The 23,155-nt window shown below is 35.2% G+C and overlaps 1 protein-coding gene across 2 annotated transcripts in view; it reads left to right on the top strand.

Annotated features, from left to right (window-relative positions):
* HIBADH (3-hydroxyisobutyrate dehydrogenase) overlaps positions 1-23,155 on the top strand; it is a 141,588-nt gene that overhangs the window by 33,915 nt on the left and 84,518 nt on the right. The gene's annotated exons all lie outside the window — the stretch shown is intronic.

Genomic DNA, 23,155 nt, shown 5'->3' on the forward strand with positions numbered 1-23,155 from the left:
TTTCAAAACAATAGAAAAAAATGAAATATTTCCCAGCTCATTGTATAAGACCTATGTAATTCTGTACTTAAACTAGACAAAAACAATATATAGTTCTATTTCAGTCATAAATATAGAAGTAAAAATTTTTAAAAAGTATGTTAGCAAACTATTCCAACCATGTATAAAACGATCAAATATTATAATCAGTTTGGTGTAGCCTATATCTGCAGAGATAATAGAAAATCTGAAAATAGAATATGCCACATATCCGAAAGTCATATGATCATATCAATAAGAGGAGACCACTAATGAAATTCTAAAAACTTACTTTATCAAATATTAATAGCGAGTATCTGAGTATGATTTTACGTATGGCTTTTCTGTGATTTCCAAATTTTTCAAAATTACAGAATAATCAAATTACTGTCTACATATGTATTTATAGCAGTAGACAGCAGAATAGGAATTTTCAAATTATATTAAACTTGATTTCAGCTACTCAGGAGGCTGAGGCAAGAGAATCGCCTAAGTCCAGGAGTTGGAGGTTGCTGTGAGCTGTGATGCCACGCACTCTACCGAGGGCAATAAAGTGAGATTCTGTCTCCAGAAAAAAAACTTGATTGTGAACTTTAGAATTAAAAAATAAAATATAATTTACATCAATTTCTATTTTTTCTTTCTTTCTTTTTTTTTTTTTCTGCAGTTTTTGGCTGGGGCAAGGTTTGAACCTGCCACTTCCGGTATATTGGGCTGGCACCCTACTCCTTGAGCCACAGGTGCCGCCCTAATTTCTATTTTTTCATGAAGAACTTGCGATCTTGTAAAATATCTTCTATCTCAAACTGCTTTGAATATAGGTGGAGAAATAATTGTTAGCTCTTCTGAATGTTATCTTGACTTGGTTATATAGTATTTAGGTATAAAGATTTACAATGTAGGCTAGTCTCTTTGATCATAAGATACTAGTAAGCAGAATAACTTGGTGTTTGTGCAGCTTTTTATGGGATGGAATTAATAAACTGAACAATTCTTTCTTTGAGTGGTTCTGTGGTTGGACTTGAAAATTAGTATGGCATACATGATCTTGTTATTGATTGATTTTCTTTTGCTTGAAAGGTACAGCCTGAAATTATCATTTGATAATTAAAAAAAATACTGATTTGATTTTTAAACTTTTTGTTTGTTTGTTTTTCTTTGAGACAGAATCTCAAGCTGTTGCCCTGGGTAGAGTGCTGTGGCATCACTGCTCACAGCAACCCCAAACTCTTGGGCTTAAGCAACCCTCTTGCCTCAGCCTCCCAAGTAGCTGGGACTATAGGTGCCACAATGCCTGGCTATTTTTTGGTTATAGTTGTCATTGTTGTTTGGCGGTTCCGGGCTGGATTTGAACCCACCTGCTTCAAATAGGCACTGTGGCTGGCACCTTAGCCACTTGAGCTACAGGTGCTACCTGATTTTCAAACTTTTAAATTTAATTTAATTTTATTTTTTGAGACAGAGTCTTAATTTGTTGCCCACAGTAGAGTGCCTTGGCATCATAGTTCATGGCAGTATCAAACTCTTGGGCTCAAGTGATTCTCTTGCCTCAGTCTCCTGAGTAGCTGGGACTGCAGGTGCCCACCACAGTGCCCAGCTGTAACTTTTTTTTTTTTTAAGAGATAGGGGTCTCCCTTTGTTTCCCAGGCTGGCCTGACTTCAAGTAATTCTCCTGCTTGAGTGGCTGGACTATAAATGTGCACCACTGTGCCTTCCTAATTTAAATGTTATTTTAACTTTTAAAATACAGTCTTATTTGTGAGAAAACTTTGAAATTACTCTTTTGTTCTTATCAAGTTATTTTTAAGCCTTGGTTTGTAGTTTTAGGGTACAAAAATGCTAATGTTACAACTATGAATATACCTGAATCTGCACTATAAGCGTTGTGTAGGGATGATTTTTTTTTTTGTGTGTGTGTGTAGGGATGATTTGTGATAATTTATTGGTTGACATATGATCATTATGAGACTAACAGTATATAGTAGCAGCTTATTTGTATTGGTCTTCTCATTGTTATTATGTTTGTACTTTTAATAGGGTGGGTTAAAAAATGGCTATTTTCCTCGTTAAAATAAAGGAGACTTCCTCTGACATGTTTTTATCTTCTAAATCAGGGATCCTCAAATTTTTTAAACAGGGGGCCAGTTCACTGTCCCTCAGACCATTGGAGGGCCGGACTGTAGTTAAAAAAAAAAACAAAAAACAACAGTTTTCTATGCACACTGCACATATCTTATTTTGAAGTAAAAAAACAAAACAGGAACAAATACAGTCACACCACCTCATGTGGCCCGCGGGCCGTAGTTTGAGGACCCCTGTTGTTTATTTTCCATGATTTGGAACAGTATAGAAATGAAAGTATATTCTGTCATTTGCTTTTTCACTTTACATTATGTTTCTAAGTTTCGTCTGTGGTGTTAGTAGAGCCACTGTCTTACTCAGTGCCTTTGTGAGCATTAGAAGGAGGCACTGTCTTTGCACTGAAATAGCCCCTCAGAAGAGCAGAAGGCATCTCTGTACAAAGAAAAAGGTGCTCCTTTCTCTGGACAGGTATAAACCCTTGTCAGGGCATATAGTTTGGCAAATTGCATGTGGATTGACTGTCAGCCCCTGCTCACTCCCTTTGCTGGATACCCACATGCAGTACATAAAATGTGTCTCCATGATATGGTTGTTACGTGTAGTTCATTAATTTTAACAGCCGTGCTAGATCAATATTACACTTTATCCTTTCTAGTTAAAATTGGTTCATTTGGATTATTTTCAGTTTTTAAAGATTTTTCACATTATTTTACATTATGGAAGGGTATGTTTTTAGTCTCTGTTTTTCCAACATAATACTTGGAATATCGTTGGTCTTCACTAAACGTTTAAAAACTTGGGTTGAGTTCAACTGGAAAATAACCATGTGAAATAGGACAAACAATGATATTCCCATTTTACCAAGGATGGAAGTAACACCTAGAGATGTTACCTAACTTACCTTAATATCCTACTTCTGGCCAGTGGCAGAGTTGAATGACAAGTATAATGTTCTTTGATTCATATTCCACTACATTAGGAAATACTCTTATCTAAGCAATTCTAATTTATTCCGAAAGAGGAAATAATGATTGCTTAAAAAAAAGATTGCTAAGGCTCGGTGCCTGTGGCTCAAGCAGCTAAGGCGCCAGCCACATACACCTGAGCTGGTGGGTTCGAATCCAGCCCGGGCCGCCAAACAACAATGACGGCTGCAACTAAAAAATAGCCAGGCATTGTAGTGGGCTCCTGTAGTCCCAGCTACTTGGGAGGCGGAGGCAGGAGAATCGCTTGAGCCCAGGAGTTGGAGGTTGCTGTGAGGCCACGGCACTCTACCCAGTACCCAGGGCGACAGCTTGAGGCTCTGTCTTAAAAAAAAAATCGCTAAATTGAAGAATGTCCATTTAAGTAAATTCTCATTACTTGGCTAAAATAGGTGGCAGCTGATGTGGTTCACTGTTCAGTAATGATCTCTAATGACTCACATTTCCCAGTAGCCATACTCTGTACCCACTCCCTACAGTGACCCTCGGCTTAGCCGTATGACTTCTTTGGCCAGTGGTGTGTTAGCAGATGTTACACAAGGGAAGACTTGGAAAGCACTTTGTACATTAAAGCTTGCCCTCTTTTGCTGCTTGGAAGTCTTCTACTACATAGAGAAATCTGGGTTAGTCTGCTGGAGATATGTATGCCAAATCATGAAGCATGTGATTGAGGACATCTTGACAATCCTGCCCTGGTCGAGCTGTCAGATGACTGCAACCCCATTATTGACCTCAGCCCTGAGCAGCAGATGAACTTTCCCTCAGTCTGAAGAGCTCTTATTCAGAACAGTCAGCAAGTAAAGCCACTATGTTTTGGGGTTGGTGTTATGCAGCAACACATAACTGATACAGCCAATGTAGTTGGTATTTCCATAATTACATGGAAGTGTTTAATGTTACTTATAGTATCATTGTGCTGTGTGTGCTTATTTAGTATAAGTGTTAACAAGTTCTTTCTAAAGAGTTACTATAATGTAGTTTTAGCATGAAGGCCTACTGTAATGCCAGAGTTAAGTTGCTGAAGTTTTATTATTAAGCCAATCCATAAAAGAATTATTTGTTAGCTACAAACAGTTCCCTGACTTATGTCTCCATATTTGGTCAAATGTTACCTGAGCAGCTACCCTGGTGAGCTGATATGAAATACCCACATTTAGTAAGATCTGGAAAAGTAAGTGGGTGAAAATTTAATAAAAGTTATTATGATGTTCTTAGGACTGCTGAGGTTAAATATAGTCATGTGTCACTTGTTGGGGATACACTCTGACAAATATATCATTAAGCAGTTTTATCATTGCAGATACATCATAGTAAGTATACTCTATGTAGCTTACATAGTTCATTATCAAGTTTTATGTATTGCACATAATTGTGTGTGCTGTACTTTTATGTGACTAGTAGTACAATAAGTTTGTTTATACTAGCATCACCATAAACGTGATTAATGCATTGTGTTATGACATTACGATGGCTATGACATCTCTAGGCAATAGGAATTGTTCAGCTTCACTATAACTTTTTTTTTTTTTTTTGAGACAGAGTCTTACTATGTCACCCTCGGTAGAGTGCTGTGCTGTCACAGCTCACAGCAACCTCAAACTCTTGGGCTTAAGTGATTCTCTTGCCTCAGACTCCCAAGAAGCTGGGACTACATGTGCCCACCACAACACCTGGCTATTTTTTTTTTGTATTGTTGTTGCAGTTTAGCTGGCCCGGGCCGGGTTTGAACCCGCCACCCTCGGTGTATGTGGCTGGCACCGTAACCACTGTGCTATGGGCACCAAACCAAGCTTCACTGTAATTTGATGGGACCACTGTTGTATACGCAGTCCATTGTGACTTGTGTTTTTCTCTAGTGTGGATGTGTAGTTTTTGATCTACTAGTTTCAACATAGTATTAAGTACATGGGATGCTTGCTTTTCCATTCTTGTGATACCCTAACTAAAGAGAATGTTCTCCAAATCCATCTAGGTAAATATAAAGATGCAATGTCTCCATCTTTTTTTATGGATGAATAGTGTTCCATGGTATTATTAATTTATTCATATGTTTATGGGCACTTGGATTTTTTCCACATCCAATTGTGAATGGAGCAGCTATAACATTTGAGTGCAAATGTCCTTACAATGAAATGTTTTTTTTTCCTTCTGGGTAGATACCCAGTAATAGGATCTACCCAAAAGGATCAAACGGAAGGTTTACTTTTAGCTCTTTGAGGATTTTCCATACTTTTTTCCAAAAGGGCTATATTCATTTCCATTTCCACCAACTGTATAGAAGAGTTTCCTTCTCTCCACACCCATGCCAGCATCTGCAGCTTATGAACCTTGGGATGTGGGTTATTCTCACTGAGGTTAGGTGATATCTCAGTGGTTTTGATTTGCATGTCTCTGATGATTAGGGATGATGTGCATTTTTTCATGTGTTGACCATTCTTCTGTCCTCTTGTGAAAAGATTCTGTTCAAGTCTCTTGCTCAATGATCCTTGGGGTTGTTTGCTCTTTTTTTGTTGATTTGTTTTTTTTGTAGATTCTGGTTATTAGCCCTTTGTTAGATTTGTAACGTGTGAATGTCTTCTCCCATTTTGAAGGTTGTCTGTTTACTTTGTTGATTGTGTCCTTAGCTGTGTAGCAAACAAATAATTCTTACAAGATTATATACTTTTTCTGATTATACACTCTTGTCTTATCTTCTGTACTATGCTGATAGCACCTCGACCACAGGGATGATAAGCCTTATTCTCCATTTCATACAATAAATACTTACTGAGTACTTTTGTTTAGTTATTTTCGAGGACACTTGGATTGCTTCCACATCTTTGCAATTGTGAATTGAGCTGCTATAAACGTTTGAGTGGATAAAATGATAAAATGTTTTCATCATAGGATAAAATCCCTCTGATACTGGGTATCATAGGGTTAGGGGCTTTAAAGATATTCCGAGCTTATGGAGGAATACAGCAGAGTTAACACTTTCAGTGATACATACTAGAAAGGGGAAAAAAAGCGGAGTAATAATTTAGGAGATAGAGAGTGATGGGGTGGCTCTTTTACATAGAATGAATGGGATGCCCTTTCTGGGGAAGGGATATTTAAGAAGAGATCTAAATGCAGAACTATTAACAGTGCAAGAGAGTTTTAAACTGGGCAGGTGGCTCATGCCTATAATCCTAGCACTCTGGGAGGCTGGGATGGGGGGGTAGGTGGATTGCCTCAGCAAGAGTGAGACCCCAGCTCCACTAAAAATAGAAAAACTGAGGCATGACGATCTCTTGAGCCCAGGAGTTTGAAGTTGCTGTGAGCTATGACACAGTACTCTACCCAGGGTGACAGAGTGAGACTTTTGACTCAAAATAAAAAAATTAAAAAAAGAGTTTTAGTATAAGGACCTGCACTTTAAGGGCTTCGGGGCATGAATAAACGTTGTATGTTCATGGAACCTTTATCTTTTTATTATAAGGGTTTAGCAGGTAGTTTGATTTGAAATTTATTAAATTGAATAACCTATACTTGACTCCCTATATGTCTAGTACCCTGCCTTTGTTTAACAGTTTGTGGTTTTCAAAGTAAAGCCTACTGGGCTTTCTGTAAACTACTCCATAATACTGGTTTCATAATCTATTATCTTGTACAAATCATATTTATGAAAGTTGTAATCCTTATTTAATGTCAAATATTTAGTCATACCATTTTGGACACATGCACTTTGTAGATATGTGTGGGGTGTGGGTCTGCTGCCAGAGTTGATTCCATTTTGATCAGCTCTCTTCTATAATGAATACTAGACACAAAGCAAATTAAAAACTATTGTTTATAACTAATGACCAAGTACTGTTCAGTGTGTTCCAAGGGCATCATTATAGCACTGAACTATGCTTGAATAATTGTTGAATAAACTCACTGATTGCTTGGTATGTCTGTAGATTTACAGAGGCTTCAAGTTGAAGTGACTCTAAAGGGGCATTTTTAGTTAGCCCCAGGCACTTTGTGTTGGCAAGGCTCATTGATTAGCTAAACTATATTGTTCCAGGTAGGAATTAATGTCAAAATTAAATAATTGAACTTGTGTGTATGTGTTTGTATAACAGTTCCCTACCAGGAAACCAAATTTTATACTCTGCTTGGCTGGCTCAGTTTTAGTAATTTGTTTGAGGCATTCTTAAAATATGCGGTAGTAAGCACAAAGCCTATTAAGAAATTTCTCTTTGGTTGCTAGATTTGCTTGCTAAATCTCAATGAAAGTTTCATATAGGCTCCATTATTGTTTTTAAAATCAAGTGTGTAGTGTTGGCTTTACTGCTCACTGAACTGCGTACCTACTGGTTTTCTACTAGATCTATATCTAATTTATAGAAGAGAGACCACAAAAACAAAAATTACATTTTGGCACCTAATGTTGATATATAGTTAAGGGTCTGTTGGCATTTCCATTAAAATGTTTTCTTAGCTTTATAACTTGGCAGTTTTACTTGGCTTTGGGGTTGAAACATTGCTATTTTTGTCCAAAAGCAAATTCTTTTATCAAATTTCATATAACTGAAGTTGCCTTGCTGTATAACGTGTAGACAGGGAAGGGCTATCGTAGTAGGTGTTTGGTGCTCTGGAAAGCTCTTTGACAACTCAGTAGTGTCGTGTGTGATGCTTATTCTTATAGTTCATTCTTACCTAAGAATTGATTTTTGTTATGCAAAATGAATCAGTTCAAATATCTGCTGTGTAACATAGTATTTGTAGTTAAAAATACTGTTTGTACGTTTGGAAATTTGCTAAGGGGTAGAGTCTGATGTTAAGTATTCTTACCCCAAAACAACAAAAATAATGGGGTATTTGTCAACTTTTGAGTTGATGGAAATGTTTATTACCTTGATTGTGGTGGTAGTTTCATGAGTGTATGCAGATGTCCAGACTCATCAAATTGTGTAGGTTAATGTGCTGTTTTTTGTGTATCAATTATATCTCAATAGGGCTGTTAAAAAAGAATTTTTAAAAATGTTTTGAAATAAGTTGGTAAAATAGTTGATTTTGGTGGGTGTCTTTAAGAAGTTATAGTACTATTATGTTTTTTAAAATTACTTTTTAATTAGCAATTTTTATTTTTTGTTATAAAATTTAAAAGTACTTTGTGGCATTGGCTTTAGTATGAAAGACTTGCATTATACTATCTTGAAAAATATTAAACAAAATAAGATTCTCTTTGGTCTGATTTGCTATGATTTAAAAGTTTAGTAATTCAGATAACTAAAATTAACTTTGACAGACAAATCTGTTTCCTCAGAAATGACTTAAGATTCCTCAATACAAGTACATAGAACTGGGTGAATTAATGTTAGTCATTTACATTTTCCCATAATATACTTATCCTGTTTCCATAAGTAACCTTTTTGTCTCTGTAGGGTATCTTTTACCTGGGATTTTCTAACAGTTTGCACAAGTAGTTCAGAAATGTTTGGTAAATAAATTCCAAGAGTTTCTTTGAAATTAGCCTTGAAGAAGAGATGCTCATAAAAGTCTCCTTTTATGTTCTTTGGCATGCCTCAGACTCCCTTAAAACAGTTCTCATAGACAAGAATTCCTATATAAGGTGTTAAGTTCTTAACACATTGAAAGAAGACTGCTGACTCATTGCCCAAGATAACATAGTTGAGGTAGCTCTAATAGCTTGTCTCCTAAGAGCGCTGTGGAAGAATGGGTTAGAGAAGGCAAGGTGATCACTTCACAGTATTTGTATTATTGCTACCATCATTTGTTGCTAGTAACAATTACCGTCAACAACCTTTATTTCTAAACATTTACTCTTGTACTTTGAAATGTATTCATCTCCAAATCTAAAGGCTAAATTTTAATTGCATTGTAATTTCCAGTCAAGTAATCCTTATAAGGTCTGCTCTTGCCAAGCTTTGCCCTGTGGTGGAGGGAACCTGTGTTCTCTTTACATGATTTTGCTGGATAGTGTATGGATAAGGCAGGGGGGTCCTACCTGAAGTAATCCCAGGGTATTTTTAATGTCTTTTAATTGCCATTCAGAATATAAGTCAGACCAAACACAATTGGGGCTGGTGACAGTTTAGGACTTCCTAGCAGTGTTCATATAAAGGTGAAATATTAGCAAACAAATCTGAAGATAATTATGTACTATGTGTAATTTATTTTTCTTAACATCTATTGATTCCTAAGCAGATGAAATTAGTTCTGTTATACTTTATATATTATTTGTCTTTATTTTGTTGTGCTTGTGATTCTTGGTGAGCATTAGAAGTGAGGTGGGAGGAGGAGATGGAATTGAGAATTTGACAAGGGCCTTCTTAACTGTTGTCAAAACCCAAACCTTATCAGATGTATTTGCAGTTTTCTAGAAGTCTGATTTTCTCAAAGTTTGATAGTCTTAGCAGATGAAAAGTGTATGAAGTTTAGTTTAAATTTGTTTCTCTATATATTTGCCGTATAATCCTATTTTGTTTGGCATTGCTTTGGGTGTTTTAGTTGTGAACATTTTAAATTTACATGCAGATTTCAGTGCTCGCTTCGGCAGCACATATACATGCAGATTTCATAGTGGTCCATGTTTCCTTTGTAGCCAAGGAAGTTATCAGCAAACACAACTTCTGTCTTCTGCTTTGGAGAGACTTATACCTGATATAAAGGTGGAGAGCGTTGTTTTGTATTTGGCTCAAGGGATATGAGAGAGATGATTTCTTTCAAAAGAGTGTTGAGAATTTTAAGATTAGTACTTGATATCTTTTTTAAACTAAGTTATTTCCTGTTACTTGTAGACATCATAATTATTTATACATTGCAGCCTCCAAGAGGGCTTTATTCTTAGAGAATTAAGGAAAACGAAACTTAGGTTTGGCACCAACCACATACACCTGAGCTGGTGGATTCGAATCCAGCCTGGGCCCGCCAAATAACAATGACGGCTGCAACCAAAAAAAAATATAGCTGGGCGTTGTGGTGGGCACCTGTGGTCCCAGCAGCTTGGGAAGTGGGGGCAGGAGAATCGCTTGAACCCAGGAGTTGGAGGTTGCTGTGAGCTGTGATGCTACGGCACTCTACCCACAGTGACAGCTTGAGGCTCTGTCTCAAAAAAACAAAAAAAAAGGAAACTTAATGTAAGGCCAGGCCTACAAATAATTTTATCATTAATTACATATCATTCCCCTTGATTCTTCTTATGTGTGAGATTAATACTTGTTCTCAAGTGGCCAGCATTTTTAATACACTATGTCCATTTATTAAAAGGGTAGAAAAATAGTCTTGGCAGACACTGAAATAGTTAATTGGCTTTTCCAGCCAAGATAGGTTTGTAAAACTTTGTGAAAATTAAGAAATGGAAGGAAAAGAATTTTTCTTTGTACTAATGACATATTTTATTAACCCTTTAGGCTATAAAAGTGTTCTGGCAGCATTGTTTCATTAGATAAGCAGCTAGAGGAAGGGTAGTTAATTTCCTGTAATTGTCAAATATCTGCAAACATGCAGATAGTTAAAATAATTGTTTTGACATAAAATCCTGGGTAGAGATGAGACTTTTTCTAAAAATAAATGATCATTTTGAGAAAGGAATAAGCAACATTATAATTCTGACTTTAAGACCGATAGTCTTTAATAGGATTTAAAAGCAGCTTTTAGAATATTTGATGATATCTCACAGTCCTCAATTGGACTGAGCTTTCATATTCTTACTAGTATGTGTATAAAGTCAACAACTTTTCATGATTGGTCATTTACATCTGAAATCTTGCACTCTGCTCTCTTGAGAAATAGTCTTAGCAACAATGGATATTTCGAAGTTAATAGGAAAAGTCTACATTTGACACAGAAAAGTTACATTATGTAATATTCAAGGACTGACATGTTGGTCATGGAGGGGATGAGCGAGAGGGCTGGAATGCGATCATGAGCATGCGCGAGAATGAGAGCTTACATTGTCCTTTTCTATTTTAGCTGGTAGTTTGTCCTAAAAACTGGAAAGTTAAACTTTTTGGAATTGTTCCTACCCTGAGTGAGAATATAAACTATATTGAACAAAATTTATTTAGCCTGTTGAAAAGTCAACCTAAAACTATAGTTAATTAGTTTATATTATTACATCACTTCTGGTAGAGACTCAAACTAGTACAGAGTTAAGAGGAACTATTATCAGGTGAGCTGACTGCTACCCATATGGGGCTTTAAGATAATGATGAGTTTAAATTTCCTCTTAGAGCTAAGTGAGAATAAAACTGGAGGCAATAAATACTCTTGGTCAAAGCCATTAAATGAAAAAGCTGGGAATTCTCCAGCTCTTGACTTAAATTGTTTGTTTATCAGCTGGCGCCTAGTCTGGAGTCAAGAGCTGGAGATTTCTATCTGTGACAGAACTTTGAAACTCTTGCAGGACACTTTCATTTCAACTTAAGGTAACTTGAGTTTATAGCTTTGGCTTTAAAGATTACTAATGATTTACTCATTTCCTTACCATTTAACCAGAGTGGACTTTTTCCCAGGAAGGGATCTGTGTTTATTTAGGGCCTTTGTCTGCGGAGGGATTAAAAGGCAGCCCACCGGCATTGTGAACTTGATGGTAATAAAAGGTCACCAAAACACACCATAAAAACATTCTTACATGGAATTAATTATACAGTGTAATTTTACAAAGCAATTCGGTTACTCCATCCCACTTCATTCTTAAACATTTTAGCTTTTAAAAATTAAGGCCTTGGTACAATTTTGGCTTATGATATATTTTGATTTTTTTAATGTCATTTAAACACTGAGGAAATTGTCATATGCATATGTAAAGTAATTTAAAAAAATTTAAAAGTTTTTTAAATAAAAATTATTGTTACACTATGGGATGAATAAATTATTTGGGAGGAAGATAGAATAGTCATAAGGGATGGTTAGTATTTCATAGAATGGCTTAGTTTGTAAAACTTAAGCCCAGTTAAGAGTTTATCTGTGCCACCAGGTGGCATTGCATCCAAACCTGCTTGTGATAAAAAGGATCTTAAAATAGACTATTTTTTTGTTTCAGGGAGGATATAATACTTTTCCTAGATTTTGCTTTTGAAGTTGGCTTAAAATTACATTCGATATCAAGGTTGATTAAATGTTTGCAAAAATCTGAAAAGATTTCTAAACTCTGCAAATGTTTGTTTCTAGGTTGTTGATACTGAAATGAAAGGAGATTAAAACAAAACATTTGTAGGGCATTGCCATTTTTCTTTTACTAAAATGAACATTGAGTATTTGGTCATTTATTTATTTTTTACTTACCTAAACACTGGAGAGGGGATCTTGGCTATAAAAATTCTCACAGATATTTTGAACCCCTTGCTGGTATGGCACCCCCTTCCCTAACACACACCCTCCCTAGCCATTGTTAAAACAAAGTGTCAGCAGGTTTCACTGTTTGAGAATTTTTAAAAAGAGGGTGAAACTTCTTAAAGGTTCAAGTTGGTCCTTTTCACAAGCCTACCTATGAGATTCATTAGGCATGTTCATGTCTTAAAAGCTGTATTGGGGGAAAGTAAATTCTTGAGTTTCCTGTACTGGTTTTCAGGGTATCTTTATAGTCTTTTGAATCAGCTCATTTTAAAACAGTGATAATGTAAAAGCACAATAAATAAAGGCCCATTATAAATTTTATAAAAGTGAGTTTTTTTCAATAAAATACGTATTCATGTTTTATTTTTATGAACCCATAAATATAAGTTAATAAACTATAGCAGTAACAATTAAATTATTTAATATAACTATCCAGGTGCTAGGTTATGTTGTCAGAATAAATAACCTTCAGTGTACTTTCTATTGATTTTTATTCTTTTTAAAAAATATATTCACCATGCAGAGAGATGTTTAATGCTTAGCTTTGATCATTTATCAAAAAGCTTTATGAAATGCTACTCATTTTATACTCTTGCCTCTTCTTGGAGGCTTCTTAATGTGCACAACCTGTTTAAGAAATGTATATGTTTTCAAAGTAAATGTTTGACCTCCCACCTTGATGTTCCCACTTCAGTATGAAACTAAACTCTACTCGCCCTTATATTTTGAATAATTTGAATGAAATGTGTATTGTACTAAAACTACATGTGCACACCCTTTAGTATTTAAAAAAGAGACCTTTTTTTGTTTTAAAGGTTTTTGAAAATTACACATTTGAAAGTAGTCTTGACAAAGATACTCATGACATTTGACCTCGGATATTTTACTTTTAAACTTGATACAACAGTCTGTTTCTTAGCTTTGTTGTATGCTAATATTTCTACTAATTTAACATCAAAAAGCTGTAGTGGTTTCTCTTTATAGATTATGCCTATATTGTGGAATTGCCTCCTGCTGTCCATGAACTGCTTCTTGGCTTGTTGTGTTAGAATTTCTCACCAGGGTTTTTATGAGCTGTGTAGCCAACATTTTTAAAAAAACAGAGTAAACTCAATTAGTAAAAATTATACTTACTATTCGTAATTGAGGTAAACTTCTTCGCCACCTATCAGTTGTGTGCGGTAAGAATAAGCACATACATTTCTCCTGTAATAATATGCGTACATATGCACAATTGCTTATAATAGCTATATTTTTCTAGTTATTTCTATAATATTAAATGCCTGTTTTTGCTGAAATTCCAGAAATCAGTTCTTTTTGTTAAAAAGTAGTAGTCATTAGAAAAATAATCCTTACTCATTAGGATGTGTATAATTTAGTAATGAAGCATTTAGATTTTGGAAATAGTATTGGTGTAAGTGTTGCCATGGGAACCTCCACATAGATATAAAAGACAAGACTGTCTAAGTGGAGGAGGTGGGGCAATGTATTAAAAGATTACTGGCCTAAATGATATGTTTTATGTTCGTGCTGGTGGGTGGGAAGCAAGGATGAGAAGGGAAGAGAAACTAGTGCAGAAAGAAAATGTTACCACTTAACCCATTTATGCAGTTTTTGGATTTTCATTCGTGGAAGAGTTTTACAATTTGAAATGTCATTCTAACGAATGATAACATTTGCACATATTGGGAAGACTTCCCATATCTTATTTTTAAACTACATTGATGGAATTGATTTTTTGATTAAATAATCAATCATTATTTGATTTTTAGGTAAAATTTAATTCAGTGAAATTTGTTTTAAAGTTAAGACTTAGGTCTTTGAGATGACTTTAATTATAAATTTTATTAAAGATGGTTATTACACTTAATTCTTTTTCAAATACCTAAAATTAAAGACTAAACTGACTAGGTATCAGTTAATGTGATTTTTAAAGAATAGCTGGCATTAGGCTTTGTAATATTTTAATATTCAATTTTTAAAAATTAAAATATTTTTATTCATTTTCTATAAATCTTTAGACAAGGAAATAGACTTACTGTATCTATGTGTATAATACTGTATGGTTTAAAAAAATAATGAAAACAACAACAAAACCAAGCCTCAAATCTTCTTATGTATTTCAGAAGCACATGTATAACTACTGATAAAGATGATTATAGAGAACAACCAGTTTAAACTGTATGCAAAATAACATTTTTATTTTCTGTATAATTAGGTTCCCCAAATACAATGAAATTGTGCTCACTGCTAGTTAGCATGGTAAAATGCAACATCATCATGCAAAATAACATTTTTATTTTTTGTATAATTAGGTTTCCCAAAATACAGTGAAATTGTGCTCACCGCTAGTTAGCATGGTAAAATGCAACATCATCATCATCATCACAGTTTTAACACTATGAATTCTGGTTGTCAGATAAACATTTGAAAAAAGAGAAGACATTAATCTGACATACTTACCTTTTTAATCAATCCACAGAAAAAGCTGACAAGGCAATAAAACATCCAAAAGTTTTTAAATTAAAAAGAGAAAATTAAAAAGGGTGAGGGGGACACAAGCAAGGAAGAAGAAAGAGGGGGAAAAAGACAAACACACTGCTTCCCCAGCCTGGCTATATCTGAAGTAAATTAACCGACAGCAGGGAGAGTGTATTGTTTCCAACTCTGCATAAACAATGCTGGGTATCTCTTTGGGGTGGGTGGGTGGGTGCTGGGATGGATAGGCAGGCATTGTTGAGAATTGAACTGGCAGGCACAGTTTAGTCATCAGTGGAGTTTGGGGCATAGAAAGATAATAGGAATGAGAGTAAAGAATGAGAAAATGTTTTTGTATATAAAATTGATCAAGTGAAACCTTAAAGTGTGTGAAAGAATTTGTAATTGTTAGAGAATGTTTGTTGTCAGTAATTTTCAGGTCTTTTTTTTTTTAAGAGACTACTGCTTCATGGTGTAAAACAAAATGTTCAGCAAAGAAGACACGTAGTTTTAAGTGTACTTCTGGCTAGTATATCTTTAGTTCTAGACATGGCTTAAAAAAAAAAAAGACAATGGAAAATTGTATTTTGTGGAAAAATATGTAACAAGAAGGATAAAATGCCAAGTTTATATTTTGAAGAATAGTTAAGAGAATGAAAGTAAGAACAAGAAGGTCCGTGCTGTTTTTCTGTTTCAGTTTTTGCCTGCTGCTTTTTCTTTCCCCTACTCTTCCTTGGGAAAAAAAATCTGACAGTGTTAACAGAGTTGAAAGCATAAAAATCACATAGCCTTAACAATAAATAGATTCAAAATATCTTTAATGATCTTTAAAACATTTCATAATGTGGGACTTTCTAGAAGGAGACAACTAATATTTATTAAGTACATTTTTTTGGTCAGGCTATCATTTTGAGTGGTTTGTGTATTTTAAAACATTTAATCCTTTCAGCCTCTCCATGGAATGCAGACTATTAACCATTTTTTTAGTGAAGAAGTCAAGGCTTAGGAAGGGAGAATAGGATGCCAGGTAGTTATTATAAGAATTAGCTTTATCTAGCAAAAAGAAGACATAGGTGCAAGATTTTCAAATAGGTAAGACTTAGTACTTTCAAGTTTGAATTTCTATTGGTTGCTACAGTAACAATAAGTCTTTGGATTTTATTTAAAATCAAAATCAACAGAAATGCTTTTTCATGCTCTATTAATCTTACTACTATTTAGTGACACCGTGCACACATACCCATGGTCAAAATACAGAAAGAATTATTAGTCAACTAAAGAAAGTCCACTTTGGTAATTTAAAGCAGTTTCATTTTTGGTTTTAAGTGTTTGAATCTAGTGTAAGAGGAACAAAAGGAGTAAAAAAGATATGGAACCAGAAGTTTTAATTTTCTAAAATAACTTCCTTCATAGATCTTTTAGCAGTTGGAGTCTTAAAAAGAGCAGGAGTATCTTAGTTAGCTATTAGTCATAATATAAGTGCAAAGGACAGTTTCATATGTTTTCCCTTTTAACTTGTATTTAAAATTTTTAATTTCCCAAAATTATTCAATTAACTTTTTAAATACCAAAAATTAGACTTTTCAAAATATCAGTGAGAATTTCAAGGTGCATGGTTGATCAGTGGTATACTTTTTTTAAAGTACATTTGTAGTACAGGTACTTAGTGTTAAGACTTATGACTAACAGTGTATCAGGCCTCAGTAGTAATAGTAAAGCACACCATTCAGTTCTGATTTGACATTGCAACTCTAATTTTGTGTTTTACTGAGAATTATAATATGCTGGGAATTGAGGATTTTCATCTTGTCAATATTTTTAATCCTCTCAATATGTACAATCTTTAGTGGTATTACTAAAAAAAATCTGTCTCAGCAGCTTTTACAGAGGATTTTTAAGACTATTGGGTGTTTGTATGTGTGTGCGTGCATGCGTGCCTGTGTGTGCTTTCATAGTCTTATCTTGGAGAGAACTCAGTGAAAGAAACTTTCTATACTCAGTTCTGATTATGTTAAAAAAAATCAACCTACCCATATTTATCATGGATTAATTAAAAAGCATAGATTTCATTGGAGGAAAATCTGGTGTTTATGACTTTTTTTTTTTTTTAGCATTTTCAGAAATTCAGTATTTCTCTGAAATTTTCAAGGATCAGTTAAGTATGCCAAAATAGAAAATGCTAGTGTATTTTCAGAATTACCACTCCCCATACATTTTATGTATCCTAAGTGTGAGAATTTCAAGTATTTAAATAGCCTGATATGTCTGGTTTCATGATTCATGGATTTCTAGCTCCCACCATGATTGGCAGCAATTTGCAAAGAAGGAAGAGAAACCCTTCTTCCTCTTATATTGGTGTGTGTAGAAGAAAAATAACCAATATTCTTGTTACTGTAGGTCAAAGCACTTGAGAAGAGTGTTCTGCTACTGGTTCTTACTATTGGTTCCCTGGTTGTTTTGGAAGTCATGTGTAAAGCTCCTTTCATTTCTATTTGTTCTCCTTTTGTAAAGATTTCCAGCTTGTCAATGTATAAGATTATTCACAGAAATTCTTACTAGACAGATTGCTGTAAAAGGAAAGGGTAGAAAATGGTAAGTAGAGAAGATTATTTTTGAAAGTATTGGTGAAATGTTCCAAGAGAATTGTGATTATTGCTAGTTAGGAAATTGCCCAACTGGATAGTGATGAAAATTTGGAGTTTAGCCAAGTCTTATTTTTGTGTGGTTTTAGTCACTCTTTGTCTGTTGTTGGTTGGAGGCACCTTCAGTGAGTCATCTCCTTATGGCAGGACCCAAGGTCAAGTTTAGTAGCTTGCCTGACTTCAGTGATTTTATCTTTTCTAACCAGAATGCTCTATTATGATGAGATTTTTCATTATAAAAAATCTAACAGTTCTTGGTTTTTTATGCTTCAGTTTCAAGTGATTTTTTTTTGATGATAGAGGTTGTGACTTTAAAAGGGTAAATTGTGATATTTCAGTAAGTATGCTAATGTGAACATATGACAGTATTTTCATGAAGGGGAGATGATATGGGAAAGCTGTAGTCATGAGGGGGACGAAAAATAAGGAACCTAAAAGAATATTCATTCTGTTTTTGTTGTTTAAGGGAAACAACTAGGGGATTTTTTTTTAATGTTATCATTTATATGCAGATGAGAAATTAAGAAAAAAGAATAGGAAAAAAACTGCTTTAGAATGGTAATTTCTGTGTCTGGACTGAGCATCCCTTATCTTTGCAACACCAAAATAAACCTTGCTCATACTTATTTTAATTTGTGTATGTGTGATATGGATATGAAGGTAGAAGCTTGGGAATGAGTTTTGGGAAAAGGTACTGTGGGAATGAGCTATTTGTGGTTTCTGGCCCTGACCATTTACTATTTCCCACTTCCCATTGAGACTCCTTCATGTGCATCTGTGTGGATACTCATCTTCACCTGGCTTTTTTCCCCAGCCCCATCAAAGTAAAATTTGAGTATCTAAGAAATAAGAGGTCACTTATCTCTGGTATTTCCTCCACATCCCATTGTAACTTAAACTCTGATTTTTTTTTTTTTCTGTTAGCAGGAAAAATGAAGGTGGCATATCTTCCTTTTACTTCTCTGACTTCTAAATGTTCTTGAATTTTATGTGATTATACAACAATAGACACAATTATAAAAGACCAACAAATATCTACTTGTAATTAGAAAAAAGACCTTTCCATAAAAAATCCTAATCTTTTGAATAGTTACTTTTAGTTATATTATTTTACTTTGTTGAACTCAATCAATTTTAAAAACAAAAGTTTAAATATAAAGGGTTCAGAATAAAATTTAGGGTAGAGGAGATAAGAGACATGATTTTATACATTATGTGCAATGTAGCAGGAGTTTTGCCTAAAATTTAGGGTAGAAAATTGATTCAGTTTCATCTGCTTTTTTCTTTATTTTCTACTGAAATTCTCAAAATAAATGTTCTTTCTTTTTAACTTTTCTTTAAATTGGATCCAAGGAAAACATTCAATAAACTTTTTGATTGGACCCCAAACCACAACTTTGATGGAATATTATTAGTTTATATCTCATTATGTGAACACATGTCTTTGATATGGTATTTGCTTTCTGAAGGATTCCTTAATTATTCCCTCTCAGTAATGATCTAAAATGGATAGATGGGATCAATCACGTAACCTCTTGGGTGTTCAGTGTTTAACCTTTGTTTGGCAGAGGTGATTATGTTACTGTATGTCTAGTTTGAGTTGTACCTACTATGTCTTGGTTGTGCTCTGGGTGGACATATTTTTTGCTTTTCTTCTCCATTTCAACATAACTATTGAAATGGTGATAAAGGTTGTGTGGGAAAGAAGTCCTTGTTTCCTGTCTTTGTTAGTATTTGCGGGTTCCTAATCTTCTGAGAGTCTTGGGATGTAGATTTGTACATCATGACTGGGGTGAGTAGTTTTTATGGTAAGGAAGAGGGAAAAAGATAGTATTGAAGCAATTCCTGTCTAGGTCTGCAAAGTGCAGATTGCATTTCTCTTTCAGTGGTGTTAGGTTTATGGCCCTTTTTTGGGAAAGTGCTATTAAGTGTTTGGAGACCTTTATCTTTCTCTGTTTTGTTGTAGCAGTTGGAGTTGTCCTCTGGTGTTTTTGCAAGGTATGATAAATGTTTGTACTAAAACTGCTTGGTGGAAGTTTGATCTGGAAAGATTACTGTTTCTTTTAGTTTCCTGAAGAAAATGGGATTATAGTATTCAAGTTATTGCGCAAACAAGCCTATCAGCAATAATAATGTGTACTTCTCATTGATGCTTGTAATTCTTTCCTCCTTTTAAAGAGGTTTAGGAATAAAAACCAGAAATGATGACCAGTTTTGTCTGAAATAATATAAGTGGTAGAAATAGTCAAACATTTTTCTTCAGAGCTTCTAGGGAGAAATGTCTAGATAATGGAGGATTGTCCTTATTTTATAAAAGGCAAATGAAAGCAAAGCAGTTAGTGGTTCTCTTGTGTTCTTTGATATTTCAGGCACAAAACCTTCAAGTCTTCCACCCATATAGCACAGCTATCCTTGTTTTTATTTTTATTTATTTATTTATTTGAGACAGAGTCTCTCCCTGTTGCTGTGGGGTTGAATGCCCTGGTATCATAGCTCACAACAACCTCAAACTCTTGGGCTCAGCCATTCTCTTACCTCAGCTTCCCATTTAGCTGGGACTACAGGTGCCCACCACAATACCTGGCTAATTTTTCTGTTTTTAGTAAAGACAGGGTGTTGCTCTTGTTCAGACTTGTCTCAAATTGCTGACCTCAAGCAGTCCTCCCATCTCAGCCTCCCAGAGTGCTGGGATTTCCACACTCAGCAGTTTTATTTCTAAAAAGACTTCTTTGTGTATATTTCTTATATTTTAGGAGGTGTTTTCTTCTTTGGCCTTGCTTATTTTGAATTAGTTCAATTAATTTGACTAATAGTATTTTTAGATAATTGCATATTTCTAACAGCTTTTATGCCATCTATGGTTTATCTATACTGATGTTGAACGATGTTAGCTACCACCTAGCCAGCTACAGGATTCACATACATTTTTGATTGAATTCTTTCAACAAATAAGCTTGTCACTAAAAATAAGTAGGAGGTTCTAGTCAAACTACCTGGCATTTGAACATACTTTTCTTTTTTTGGGTGATTCTACTGCAGACGTGCTCTAATACAATTGGGAGCCAATTTATATCCTGAACTGGGTCTCTGGGGTGGTTTGCAAATTTTTATTATCCTAAGTTTCAGTTATATACATTCATACCTCCTCACTTTAATACATTAATACAGATGAGGAAGTATGAATGCAAAGAAGGACCGATGATATTTCTTATATCTGTAACTCCCTCTTCAGGCTACTTTGTATTTTATGTTCTAGCTTTTTTGTGTTCTTACCTTTAATATTTAGGAGCAACATAAGAAAGGATAGTAGCAGCATCCATAATCTAAGCCCTTCTTTGTCCTGATGTTGGGGAAATGGTGAATTGTGATCAGAGTAGCGGGATTAGTGGTGTCTAGTGTCTACCCTTGGCTTTGACTGTGGGTATACCCCCTGAAGTATAGGATGAAAAGGAGTCTGGTTTGGGGCTTCTGGCAGTGCCTCCCATGGTGCTGTAGCCTTTGTACCTGTTGGAAGATTATTGACTCCAGCATTATGCTTTTTCATTTTACTACTGGGAAGCCCAGGGCTACATTTTGGTACTCAATAATAACCTCATTTTTCCGTGGCCCTTTCTTTTTGTGTGCTGTCCCTACTCCCTGCTGGGTACCGGGAGTATAGTGGTAAGCATGAGAAGCTTTGCTTCCTCTCAGAGCTTGTGGTCCATGTGTTTGTGTCATCTTACAAACTATCTCCAAATCCTTACAAATTAAAGGATCATTAGGTTTTTGTACTTTTCAGTCTCTTTCTAATTTTCCTCTATATACTTTTATTCTTGGCTTTATTTTCATTTTCTTTGTTTATTTTTTCCATTTTTTAATGCAGTGAATATTCCCTACCATACTTTCTTTTTTAAGCTTCTATAATAATTGAAGATTGTCTTAATATTAAACAAATATTTTGTTGCATATATAGCACATACACACTTTTAAAACAAAAATGAGATTCTGTTTCACAACTTTTTAGAAGAGGTAATGTATCTTTTAGTCTATACTAGTTTGAGCATCCTAAATCTGAAACTCTGAAATCCTCCAAAATCTGGACCTTTTTGAACACGAATACCATGCTCAGAGAGCATTTTGGATTTGGGATGCTCAGATAGTAATTATAATGTAAATGTTCCAAAATGCCAAAAAATCTAAAACATTTCTTGTCCCAAGCATTTTGGGTAAGCAGACTCAACCTTTAGTATATTTACTTTGTACTTTTTATTTACTGCAAAGTATTCTATTATGTAGACAAACTTCTGCTATTACAAAGAAGTTGTTCTGAGTATTCTTTTGTGTGTGTGTGAGAGAGAGAGAGACTCTTCTGTCACCCGGGTAGAGTGCCCTGGCATCATCATAGCTTATAGCAACCTCAAACTCTTGGGCTCAAGCCATCCTCTTGCCTAAGCTTTGTGAGTAGCTGGGATTATAGGCACGTGCCTCCAAACCCTACTAGTTTTTCTATATATATTTTTTTGAGACAGAATCTTACTTTGTCACCCCCAGTAGAGTGCTATGGTGTCATCGATCACAGCAACCTCAGACTCGTGGGCTCAAGCGATTCTGTTGCCTCAGCCTCCCAAGTAGCTGGGATTATAGGCACCTGCCACATGCCCGGTTATTTTTAGAGTTGGCATCTTGCTTTAGCTCAGGCTGGTCTCATACTAGTGAGCTCAGGTGATCCTCCTTGGCCTCCCAGAGTGCTGGGATTACAGGCAGTAGTCATGGCGCCCAACCTCAGTTTTTCTGTTTTTAGTAGAGTCGGAGTCTTGCTTTTTTCAGACTGGTCTTAAATTGCTGAGCTCAGGTGATCCATTCGCCTTGGCTTTCCAGAGTGCTAGGATTATAGGCCTGAGCCACTGTACCCAGCCTACACTGAATATTCTTAAGCATAGATCTCTTTTTATACATACACAAATTTATCAGAAGAAATAAGAAATGGAATTGTTAGGTCAAAGAGTATGTGTACTTTAAATTTTTGTTGGTGTTGCCAATGTTTTCCTCAAAGTTTATATACTTCTACCAGTAGTGTAAAAGAATGCTGTGATCTGTATATGTTTCCCAAAATTCATGTGTTAGGAGCTTAATCCCCAACATACCAGTGTTGGGAAGTGGGCCCTCTTGAGAGGTGTTTTGGTCAGGAGGGCTCTGGCTTCATGAATGGATTCATAATGTTATAAAAGGGCATGCTGGAAGGAGTCTGGTCCTTGGGTCCCTTTTTGCCTCTCTGCCTCCTGCCATGTCAGGACAGTGTTCCTTCTTCCAGAGGACATAGCATTTAGGCACCATCCTGGAAGCAGAGACTGGACCCTTACCAGACAACAAACCTTGATCTTGGACTTCTGGCCCCCGATCTGTTGGAAATGTATTTCTTTATTAAGTACCCAGTAAGGTATTTATTACAGAAGCATGAAAGGACTAAGAGTGTATTTATTCACACTTTGCCAACATTATCTTCGTATTTTTTTCTAGCCCGATAATTAAAAAATGGTATAGTGGGGCTTTGCTTTCTTTTTTCTCCAGGTTATGTGAGCATTTTAAGAATGTTTATTGGTAATTTATTTGCATTTTATTATTTTTTTCTAGTGATTGCTTATTCCTGTCTTTTGGGCATGTTTT

Source organism: Nycticebus coucang, chromosome 11 (assembly GCF_027406575.1).
Source record: "Nycticebus coucang isolate mNycCou1 chromosome 11, mNycCou1.pri, whole genome shotgun sequence".
Lineage (NCBI taxonomy): Eukaryota > Metazoa > Chordata > Mammalia > Primates > Lorisidae > Nycticebus > Nycticebus coucang.